The sequence below is a fragment of the Scyliorhinus canicula genome, chromosome 3 (assembly GCF_902713615.1).
Source record: "Scyliorhinus canicula chromosome 3, sScyCan1.1, whole genome shotgun sequence".
Taxonomy (NCBI): domain Eukaryota; kingdom Metazoa; phylum Chordata; class Chondrichthyes; order Carcharhiniformes; family Scyliorhinidae; genus Scyliorhinus; species Scyliorhinus canicula.
Window position 1 is genome coordinate 22,396,028 of NC_052148.1, and position 12,387 is coordinate 22,408,414.

General features: G+C 48.2%; 1 protein-coding gene across 2 annotated transcripts in view; it reads right to left on the reverse strand.

Moving 5' to 3' along the window:
• The window catches only part of slc4a11 (solute carrier family 4 member 11), a 237,110-nt gene that overhangs the window by 81,418 nt on the left and 143,305 nt on the right, over positions 1-12,387 (reverse strand). The window lies entirely within an intron of this gene.

Consider the following 12,387-nt stretch of genomic DNA (forward strand, 5'->3'; position numbering starts at 1 on the left):
ATTGCCTGTGCAATTGCCCAGGCAGCCACTCAGTTCAAGGGTAATTAGGTATGGCCGGCAATTGCTGGCCTTGCCAGTGAAGCCCACGCCCCGTGAAAGAATAACTAAAACCAAAGAACTTCCCTTTGACTTTAATCCCAGTCTCTCCCCCCCCCCCCCCCCCCCCCGCACCACCCCCCTGCACACCTGTCACCCCCACCACGCTGTTTCTGCAACTGCTTAAAGAAATGCTGAATTAACTCCGGGTGGAATTCTCCCCAAAAATGTCTCTGGGCGCAATTTAAACACCGCGTTGCCCCCGGCACTGATCTGGGCACGCTGGTGAAATAGCGCGCAAGGACAAAATCGAGACTTGCAGCCGGCGCGGAACAGTTTGCTACCAACCAGCCCCGCTCCGGATGGCGAATTCCGGATCACACCCAAATATGGCGAGCATGTCATTAACCCTCAATTGAATTAATTTCCATCTGATTAATGAGATCGAAGCTGAATGCAACGGCCTCCCGGGAATTAACCGGCTCCCCAGCAAGACATCACGTGGCCGTTGTCTCCTACACCTTTGTAAAAACATGAAGCTGGCGCAATGGCTGCTGATGGGAACTGAGGTGGTGAGCAGCCATTTCCATTATCTGGCATGCAGCGCAAGGGTACCGGAGGTGCTGGCTCAGTGCTCTGGTGTTTGGGCTTGATCGGTGGAGGGGAGGGGGGGGGGGGGGTTGAGAAGGCTTTTCACCTGTGAGGCCTTTCAAGCCGTCGTTAAATACTCGTAACGGGGGCAAGTACAGATGCGGCCTGTCCTACGTAGCACTTCCAGGGCAGAGCCGTGTTCTTGGTTCTATGCTGAAGGTCACTTTTAACTCCCTTTGACTGTGAGCAGCCTCTAGCTTCACAACTGAAGGCTGATGAGGAATGGGCCTGGTTACTTGCGAGAGCACTTCGCAGCTGCAGGTGGTGTTTGCCGCTTGCTCCTGCTGCTGGCTGCAGATACCTTGAGGTTGCCGTTTCCTTCCTTTTCTGGAACCGGAAAGAAGGAGAATTCTGGGACCTGGAACACCGGGCTCCGTGGCGACATATCAGTTCAGAAGGCAATCCTATTTGAAGCAAGACGACGCTGCACGGCATTGTTCCAAATGGGCCACTGCTAGCATCGTTGAAGAAATGCTTTTGCTGATTGCTGATGCTTTTGTTGCTGGTGTGGCAAGTGCTGCCTGTAACTGGCACGTCGCCGTGGGTTAAACACGCTGGAAATCACGGATGTTCAAGTACACCTCGAGTGCCAGTGGAATATGTGAATACCAGGATGTGGTTCCGGTGAGGTTGGGCCGTGTGGGAGGGGCCTGCACAGCTGCGGCTCCTGGATGGAGAATGGCCCTGATACGTGGAACAGGTAACACATTGATGGACAGATCATTTCTACAACAAATTTCTGGACACATTCTCAGGCTTATCCTCCGTTTCTGTTGAGGAATCTGCGAGGGTCGATACCGTGTGTTTGTTTGTTTTTTGTGAAAATGTGCTGATATAGATTTTATTGGTACCAAAATGGAACGGTGATGTTTCCTTGTTGATTAATGGTTAGCGTGACATGTGGATTGTTATGTCGTTGATCTTCGAATCTTTGCTACTGTTGACTGTTTTGCCAATAAAATCTTACTTCAGTGGATTCTCATGGGCAGCAGCCAACAAGCAAACACTCCAGAGCTGGACATCAGCCCTGGGGATATCCTCACGGCCTTAGGGTAAGTGTATGGTTCAGGGGAAGGCACCTAATGTTCTCCCCAACGTACCCGGCTGATGTCTGGGGGCTCAGGCCTCGGGGGTCCCGCTGTGGCCCGGGGGAGGAGGATGAGGATGGGGGTGCTGTCGGAATGACGGACAGCATGTACCACAGGAGACTCTGTCTCAACAAAGACACCTGTGCCATGTCCACGCGGACCTGACACCCCGTGGAGGGGGACACTCACTCCCAGTGGTCGTGAAGGTCACTGCAAACTTGAACTTCTATGCAACCAGTTCATTCCAGGGCTCAAGTGGGGACTTGTGCATTTCCCAAGCTACAGCCTACATCATTGGGTCACGGATCATCGAATAAAATTTATAGTACAGAAGGAGGTCATTTAGTCCATCAAGTCTGCACTGGCCCTTGGAAAGAGCACCCTACGTAAGTACACACTTCCACCCTATCCCCATTGTTGTGTTATGCTTCTTCATGTAGCATAAGCTGCTTCCTTGATGTATACTCTGGCAAAGGAAGGTTCAGACATGGAGATAGGTTTAACACATTTATTGAACAGTTAACAATTCTCCTACTTGAGTTTGACTCTCCTGCTAATCTTGCCGTGCTGCCCATATTTAAATTTGTTTAAAGATCTTATGAGTCTTGTTCACACCCAGCACGGGCGTGAACCAGATTGCATCAGGTGCCATAGGCCGGGGGCATCATACTCCATTCAGTATCCAGCAGAAACACGTATTCTCCGCGAATATTGAGAAGTGTGCCTGCGCAACTCGGAGCTGGTGGGGGGTGGTGAATCACCCCCTCTGTTTCTCATTCCAAGATGCTGCCAGGTATGCTCTTTTTAAGAGATTTATTTCTACAGTCACTTGGCAGTACAGAATGTGCATGTTGCTGAAAAGAGAAACATGTTGTTAAAGTTTTTCATCTTGCCCACTAGTTAGCAAGTGAATCTTCGAATTGATTTCTATTTCATTGGTTCAATTTTCAAGAGGAAGATTGATGCTATCCCAACTAGAAAGTTGGGTCAGTAGGGGAGGAAGGTTCAAGTTAAAGTTTAACACATTCATAGAACATAGAATTTACAGTGCAGAAGGAGGCCATTCGGCCCATCGAGTCTGCACCAGCTCTTGGAAAGAGCACCCTACTCAGGCCCAACCGCCACCTATCCCCTTAACCCGGTAACCCCACCTAACCTTTTTTTTGGACACTAAGGGCAATTTATCATGGCCAATCCACCTAACCTGCACATCTTTGGACTGTGGGAGGAAACCCACACAGAAAGGAGGAGAACGTGCAGACTCCGCACCGTCAGTGACCCAAGCCAGGAATTGAACCTGGGACCCTGGAGCTGTGAAGCAACTGTGCTAACCACTGTGCCACCCTGCTGCTATCCCCTATTTCTCTACGCCACACCTGAAACCGGGAAAACTGGACTGCCACAAATACACCTCACTCCCACATACCGGCACCAAAGATGCATCCTTTTTCCCTCCTCCGGCCCTGATGGTGGCGCCACAGCTGCCGACCAACACTCAGCTCAGAGAAGCAACCCTCAAACTGCTGTTAATCTGGTTCCCAGGCATAGTTTAGAACATCATTTATAAAGGATTAAAGGGCCATGAATCCCCTTGAGCCTGTTCCATTATTCAAGAAGATGACAGTTGATATTCTACCTCAACTTGAACTTCTTGCACACTCCATCAGAGTCAATCGATCTCAACCTCTCTTTTTAAATCATTCTAGAATGTTAATCATTCAGAAGGGAGATGGGGATAAATGTCTTCACACAAAGGGTCGTGAATCTTTGGAATTCTCTACCCGAGGATTGTGGATGCTCCATCGTTGAATACATTTAAGACTGGGATGGACAGATGTCTAGTGCCTCAGGGAATTCAGGGATTTGGGGAGCATGCGGAAAAATGGAGTTGAAGCCCAAGACGAGCCATGATATTATTAAATGGTGGACCGGCTTGATGGGCCGTGCGGTCTACTCCTGCTCCTGTTCTCTCTGGGGTACAGAATTCCAAAGATTCACAACCTTCTGAATTAGTAAGTTCCTCAGCTCCATCCTGAATAGCCAACCCCTTATTCTGACAAGATCTACGGTCATCACCCAGGGAAGGCAGCCTCTCATCATGTTCGCCGTCTAGCCACCTCAGAATAGTGTGTTTTAATTAGATCAGCTCTCATTTTCCTAAACGTTAGTGTAAACTCAATCTCTCCTCAGAGGACAGCCCTCTCATCCCAGCAACAAATTCACTAAAATGGAAACATTGGATCCGCTGCAGCACAGGAGGAAGCCATTCGGCCCATCAAGCCTGCACCAGCCCTCTGAAAGAGCATCCCACCTAGGCCCACTTGCCAACCTTTTCCCCATAGTCCACCTAACATGCGCATCTTTGCATTGTGGGAGGAAACCGGAGCACCCGGAGGAAACCCAGCAGATATGCGGGAACGTACAAACTCCACACAATCACCCAAGGCTAGAATTGAACCCGGGTCCCTGGCGCTTTGAGGCAGCAATGCTAACCACTGCGCCACCGTACCACCTTATGTTCTCATGAACTCAAAACTAAATCCTTTTTAGGAGTCATGTTTTTGTCACTGAAGGGAGTAATACTGGTTACTGATATGACATTATGACAGTCGAGTTAAAGTCAACACATGATCAATCTGCTTTAAAAAAACGTGTTTGGTTCTGCTCCTTACTTTCATTTACTTGAGTCCAATTAACATAGCTAAATCCAAAATTGTTTGAAGCACCACTTAAGACAACAACTTTGTGAAATTCACCAGTTCCCGAGATCAATCTTGAGCAACTCCTTCAACTGATGAGTTTGCATTCAAAATTTGCAGATCAAAATTACATTTGTACTCCCAATGTCAAGGGAAGACCACAAGAAACGGCCCATAAAATAGGGGCAGCACGGGAGCACAGTGGGTAGCGCTGTGGCTTCACAGTGCCAGGGTCCCAGGTTCGATTCCCAGCTGGGGTCACTGTGCGGAGTCTGTACGTTCTCCCAGTGCCTGCGTGGGTTTCCTCCGGGTGCTCCGGTTTCCTCCCACAGTCCAAAGATGTGCAGGTTAGGTGGATTGGCCATGATAAATTGCCCTTAGTGACCAAAAAGGTTAGGAGGGGTTATTGGGTTACGGGGATAGGGTGGAAGTGATGGCTTAAGTGGGTCGGTGATGACTCGATGGGCCAAATGGCCTCCTTCTGCAATGTATGTTTTATGTTCTATGAAATAAGAACTGGAGGAGGCCATTCATCCCTTCGAGCCTGCTCTGCTACTTAATGATCATGGCTGATCTAACACTCACGAGGTCCACTTCACCCATAATCCTGAACTCCCCGACTATTAGAAACCTATCGAACTCAGCCTTGAAAATGTTCGAGGACTCGACCCCCTCAGCTTCCTGGGGTAAAGAATTCCAAAGATTCACCATTCCGAGAAGAAACTCTTTCTCAAATCCGTCTTAAATGAGCTCCCCTTATCCTGAAACCATGTCCTCTGATATTACCCTCTCTCATGAGTGGAAACATCCTCCCAACATTTACTCTGTCTAACCCCCTAAGAATCTTACATGTTTCAATCATATCGCCTCTTCTTCTGAAAACCAAGAACTACGGACCCAACCGTTGAATCTTTCCTCATACGTCAGTCCCTCCACAAGTTTATGAAGAGCCAGCAGTGATCAAAGGTGTGGCTGAGGCTATGTCACCAAGTGTTGTTATAAACCATCCAGATGCAATAGTGAGATGGTAAGTGTCATGTGAGAGTACCTTTAAGAAATGGATGTTTAAGCAGTGTACCTTTAAGAAATAGAGCAGCTCATATTACTGAAGTGATGTCAGAGGGTTTGGGTCGCTGAGTTGAGCTCACTTCTGCTTTTAGTTGCAGTTTGAGAGAGCAGCTGAAAAGTGCCTGGCTGGTTTGCTGAGAGCTGCATGAAGAAAAAGAGCTTGGGTGTGTCTGTGTTTGCAATGAGCTGGATTCTGCTGTGACCTCTGCCAGGAAAAACTATCTCTGAATCATTTGGGTGGTTTAAACTCATAATAGTAATGTCTTTAACCTGATGCGTTTCTCTGTAAAGGTGTTAAGTCTTTTGGACATTTGAAGTAACATTTTGAGGGATTATTTAGTGTTGTATTATTTTCGGGGCTATCTTTGAAGTAAGGGGTGTTAAGGGATCCAATGTTTATTTAAAAAGGTTAAGTTGAATTCATGGAATAAACATTGTTTTGTGTTTAAAAACCACGTGTCCATAATTGTAATACCACACCTGGGGAACAAGCCGTGTGCTTCAAAAGCAACAATACATTAAAGGGAGAGGTTGGTTGAATTCCATGATACATTTTGGGGTTCTGAAAACTCCCGCTCCCATAACATAAAGTTGGTGTACATGGATATACAGTTTTCTCTCTCTCTCTCTCTTTGCACATCCGTTATGGTGCATCAGGTCTAGTCATGCAGAGTTTCAGAGTCCTAATCACGGCCAGCGGTGAAATTAAATTCAAAAGCAACCAGGTAGTTTGTGGCAAAAAAAAAACTGTTTCCAGACCAACTGTGCGGACAATGTAGCCATAACTGAAAACCTTCGATCCTTTCCCGTTCTTTTTTTAAATTTAGAGTACCCAATTTTTTTTTAACCAATTAAGGTGCAATTTAGCGTGGCCAATCCACCTACCCTGCACATCTTTGGGTTGTGGGGGCGAAACCCACGCAGGCAGTGAGAGAATGTGCAAAGTCCACACGGACAGTGACCCAGTGCCGGGATCGAACCTGGGACCTCGGCACTGTGAGGAAGCAGTGCTATCCACTGTGCCACATACCGCCCTGGTCCTTCCCTGTTAACGCAGGTGGTGGGGGAAGATATATCAGAGGGCAGCAGCCAAGGTTAATGAAACCACTTGCGTTTATGCAGCACTTTGTCAGACTGAACAGTTCTCAAAGCATTGCACGCAATTAATTACTTTGAAATGCGATAACAGGTCTACAGGCAAAACACAACAGTCACTCGGTGCCAACCACTTCCCGCAAACAGCAACAATTAAAGGTAGGGACCAGTTAGTGGTATTGATTCTGCAAGGAATTATTTTGGCCGGGATACGGAGAAAAGCTCCTTGCTTCTCTTCCAACAATGTAGAGCCATCAAATTTTTGATCGTTCAAAGAAATGTTAGTGAGCGAGTCAGGATTTTACAACAATCATGCAGCTCAAGTTATTTTCTCATCGTGCTGCTGCGCAAAACACAAAATGTAGTCAGCTCAATTTGCCAACTTGCCATGGTGGGGTTTGAACACGTGGCATCTGGGTCACTTAGCCAGTCACACAGTCCTATCTTGTCATTCTTATCCAATGGATGGTACCACCACCAATACGGCGCTTACTCTGTACCACAGGGTAATGAAATGAAATGAAATGAAATGAAAATGAAAATCGCTTATTGTCACGAGTAGGCTTCAATGAAGTTACTGTGAAAATCCCCTAGTCGCCACATTCCGGCGCCTGTTCGGGGAGGCTGGTACGGGAATCGAACCGTGCTGCTGGCCTGCTTGGTCTGCTTTAAAAGCCAGCGATTTAGCTGAGTGAGCTAAACCAAACCCAAGAGAAATCTGCATTCATATAGCAACTTCCGTGACCTCCGGATTCCCCAAAAGAACTTGCTATTCTATTGGTTCATAGGATGTGGGCATCGCTGGCAAAGCCAGCATTTATTGCCCAACCCCAATTGCCTTTGAACGGAGTGGCTTGCTTGGCCATTTCAGAGGGCATTTAAGAGTCAACTACATTGCTGTGGGTCTGGAGTCACATGAAGGTCAGACTAGGTAAGGATGGCAGATTCCTTCCCTCAAGGACATTAGTGAACCAGATGGGTCATCACGACAATCGTTTCATATTTATCATTCGACTTTTAATTCCAGATTTTTATTCAATGCAAATTTCAACCTATACCGTGATGGGATTCGAACTCCGGTCCCGAGAGCATTATCCTGGGCCTCTGGATTACTAGCCCAGTGACAATACATCCAAGCCTTTGCAGTCAATGAAGTACTTTTTGATGTAATATAAGAAATGCGGTAGCCAATTTGTGCACAGGAAGCCGCAACTAATTGAATGACCGGATCATCCCGGTGAGATTATAAAATGCCAGAAATAGGAGAAGCCATTCGGCCCATCAAGCCTGTCCCACCATTCAATAAATCACGGTGGATCGGATTGAGGGCTTAACGCCACTTTCCTGCTGTACCCACAAAGCCATCAACTCCCTTGGAGGTCAAAAATCTGCCTAACTCAGCGTTGAATATATTCGATGACTCCACTGCCTTTAAGAGAGGAGAATTCCAACACTAACAACCCTCAGATAAGAAATTTCTCCTAATCTCCGTCTTCAATGGGTACCCCTGGGGCGGGATTCTCCCGCAACTTGCCGGATGGCCCGACGCCGGCGCCAAAAGCGGCGCAAACCACTCCGGCATCAGGCCGACCAGAAGGTGCGGAATCCTCCGCACTTCCGGGGGGCTAGGCCGGAGCTGGATGGGTTGGCGCTGCGCCAAACGGCGGCAAAGGAGCGCGAGTTGACGCATGCGCAGAACTGCTGCCGTGGTTCCCCGCATGCGCAGACCGGCCGGCCTGTCCCTGCACACGCGCATGGGGGGTTCTTCTCCGCGCCGGGCATAGTGGAACCCTACAGAGGCTGGCGCGGAAGGAAAGAGTGCCCCCACGGCACAGGCCCACCCGCAGATTGGTGGGCCCCGATCGCAGGCCAGGCCACCGTGGGGGTCCGCCCGGGACCGGATACCCCCGCGCCCGCACTCCCCCGAGGACACACCGAGCCGGCCTGCAAGTCAGGTCCCGCCGTGGTGGACCATGTCCATCTCACGCCGGCGGGACAGGCCAGGGAACAACGGCCGCTCGGCCCACCCCGCCCCCACTTGAAAACCGGCGCCGGAGAATACGGCAGCCGACGTCGGAAGCAGCGGGGTGGGATTCACACTGCCCCCCAGGGATTCTCCAACCCGGCGGGGGGTCGGAGAATCCCGCCCCTATTCTTATACACTGCCCACTATTTCTAGATTCCCTCACTGTGGGAAACATTCTCACAACATTTACCCTGTCACGGCCTCCTCAGAATTTCATATGTTTCAAGAAAGATCACCTCTCATTCTTACAAACTCTGCTGCGTATAGGCCCAATCTGTTCAACCTTTCTTCATAAGATATGGCAGGAGTCAAAATTAGCGAACCTTCCCTGGACTGCTTCCAATGCAAGTATAGCTCTCTTTAAGTAAGGAGATCAAAACTGCAACAGAATTCCAGGTGCGGGCTTGTCAATACCCTGCATGGATCTCGCATGACTTCCATTCTTTTATACTCCATCCCCTTGCAATAATGGTCAACATTCCATTTGCCTTCCTAATTACTTACTTTAAATGCATGTTAACTTTTGTGATTCATACACAAGTTCACCAAGATACCTCTGTGCCGCATCATTCTGCAGTGTTTTCCCATGTAAATAATATTCCCTTCTCCAGTCAAAGTGGACAACGTCACATTTTACCCCACTTTATACCCCTTCTGTCAATTTTCAGCCCACTCACTTCGCCGATCTATAACCCCTCTGCAGACTCTTTCAATCCTCCTCAATTTGCTTCCCTACCTACCTGTCTTGTTATGCTCTTGAATGAAAAAATGAAAATGAAAATCGCTTATTGTCACGAGTAGGCTTCAATGAAGTTACTGTGAAAAGCCCCTAGTCGCCACATTCCGGCGCCTGTCCGGGGAGGCTGGTACGGGAATCGAACTGTGCTGCTGGCCTGCTTTAAAAGCCAGCGATTTAGCCGAGTGAGCTAAACCAGTCCCTTGACGTAGCATAAGCTGCTTCCTTGATTTCACTCTGACAAAGGAAGGTTCAGACATGGAGATAACTTCAATACGTTTATTGAACTATTTACAATTCTCCTACTCGGGTTCGCCACTGCTGTTAATCCTTCTATAGCTACTCAGACTGACAAACCAGTCTGCTACAATCTACGTGGTGGGTGTAATGTTGAATCAACCCTGTGTCTGTACTCACTAAGTGTCTCCACTGGAAAGAGGAAGATCATGTGTGCTGTGTCCTTTATATATGGGTTGGTGTAGTGCCCCCCTGTGGTAGTATCACCTCTGTGTGTATCGTGAATGCCCATTTGCCGTGTTCTATCTTAGTGACCTATTGGTTGAGTGTCTGTGTGTCATGTCTCTGGTGCTCCCTCTAGTGCCTAGCTAGTCTACATGTACTTACATTAACCCCTTGTGTATCTACAGTGATGCATATCACCACACTATCTTTATATCGTCAGCAGCTATAGCTCAGATACAGTGGTCCCAAGGCGTCAGTCGAGGAATAAACATGCGTCAAGACAGTGGGAGAACTCTTCTACTCATGTTGAACAGTGCTGTGGAAACTCTATGTCTCTTTGAGAGACAGCAGACTCAGTTGCGGCACGGTGGCACAATGGTTAGCACTGCTGCCTCCACAGCTCCAGGGAGTTCAATTACAACCCCGGGTGAGTGTCTGTGTTGAGTTTGCACTTTCTCCCCATATCTGCGTGGGTTTCCTCGGGTGCTCCAGTTCCCTCCAAAAGGAAGTGCAGGTTAGGTGGATTGGCGATGACCAATTACGGGGATGGGGCGGAGGAGTGGGGCATGGGAGAGTGTTCTTTAGGGGGGTCGGTGCAGGCTCAGTGGATGGAAGGTCCTCCTTCTGCACTGTACGGATTCTATAATTTAATGGCCTCAACGTCATCGACAGTGAAGCGTGGCTGACATTCTCAAGATTCTTGCTTGGGACTTGAAGCCGCAAACCTCTGACATGGAATCAAGAATGCCTGCACACGTCTAGCATACAAAAGAAAAGAATTATGCCACACAGGACCAGCCGACATGCAGCACCGGGTGACCAGAGGTCAAAACAATATAGTGGCTCATTGCTGAGGGATTTCTGTGCCTGCTCAAACTACACAATGATGGAACGTGTGAATGGGTTAAACTGCAGATACTGTACCAAATCCTCCACCTTGCATCAGCAAAGCTGGCAGAGCATCAGACACCTGGAGCCTGTTAACAATTAACGCCGGCACTAGGCCATGTGTGTCCCAGGTCATATTGGGACTCAATTGATTTTATGTTGCTGCATCTCCTCTTGTCTGACCTACATAGCATACACTCTTTTTAAAAAATATGGGGTGCCGACTTCTACTGAACAAACATCTCTCTTGTAATACACTTGGCCCTCCTGAGAACATTTGTACAGCACCTTTTCTAAAGCAATTACTTCAAGATGCACATTCACAATGTCCAAAAGTTTTGCCAGAGTTTGTTTTCTTTTCTTCTTTAATGTTAACAAGGTTGCAATCATCTTCAGAAAACACATCTGGGACCCAGTACAGTCAAATAACAAGATGATCTGCAAGTCCATATAAATACCAAGGCTATAAGAACAGGTCAGAGGCTCAGATTCTATGGAGAGTAACTCAACTCCTGACTCCCCAAAGTCTGTCCACCGCCTACAAGTCAGGAGTGTGATGGAATATTCTCCACATGCCTGGATGAGTGCAGCTCCAACAACACCCAAGAAGCTCAACATCACCCAGGACAAAGTTTGATTGGCACCCATCCACCACCGCTGTGCAGGAGCATAATCTACAACATGAACTGCAACCACTCACCAAGGCTCCTTCACCAGCACCTTCCAAACTTGTAACCTCTGCCTTGGGGCAGCACGGTAGCATGGTGGTTAGCATAAATGCTTCACAGCTCCAGGGTCCCAGGTTCGATTCCCGGCTGGGTCACTGTCTGTGCGGAGTCTGCACGTCCTCCCCGTGTGTGCGTGGGTTTCCTCCGGGTGCTCCGGTTTCCTCCCACAGTCCAAAGATGTGCGGGTTAGGTGGATTGGCCATGCTAAATTGCCCGTAGTGTCCTAAAATGTAAGCTTAAGGGGGGGTTGTTGGGTTACGGGTATGGGGTGGATACGTGGTTTGAGTAGGGTGATCATTGCTCGGCACAACATCGAGGGCCGAAGGGCCTGTTCTGTGCTGTACTGTTCTGTGCTGTACTGTTCTGTGTGTTCTACCATTTAGAAGGAAAGGTACAGCAGAAACTTAAGAACACCACCGCCTGCAAGTTCCCAATTGGTGAGGAATTTCTGTGCCTCTGGGCAATAAAATTGTGGCCCAGTGAAGCGAACATCCCATAAAAATTAAAAAGAACTGATGCTGAACAATATAAGGAATCCAAAAGCTTAATTAGAGGAAGTTATCTTTAAGCAGAGTCTTAATTAGGAGATGGACAGGGGCGTGTGCTTAAATTTACTAAAGTCTGGTTGACTCGCCAGTCTAGAGGTAATAAAAACATGGATGAGGGTTTCAGCAGCAGATCAGCAGGGGCGGAGGGAGACAATATCACAGAGACGGGGTCAACAAGACTGCCCAGTTCCAAGAGGTATTGGGTGTTGCAAACTCGGTGCCAGATCAGATAGGATGTTGACATTGCTAGCGGTCTGTTGCAGCCTCGGGCAACGTCCAGAGTGAGGGACTAAGTCCATGGTATGGGCAACTTCCCAATACTTAATGGGAGGAAGCATCTGTCCATCCAAAATGAGAGATCA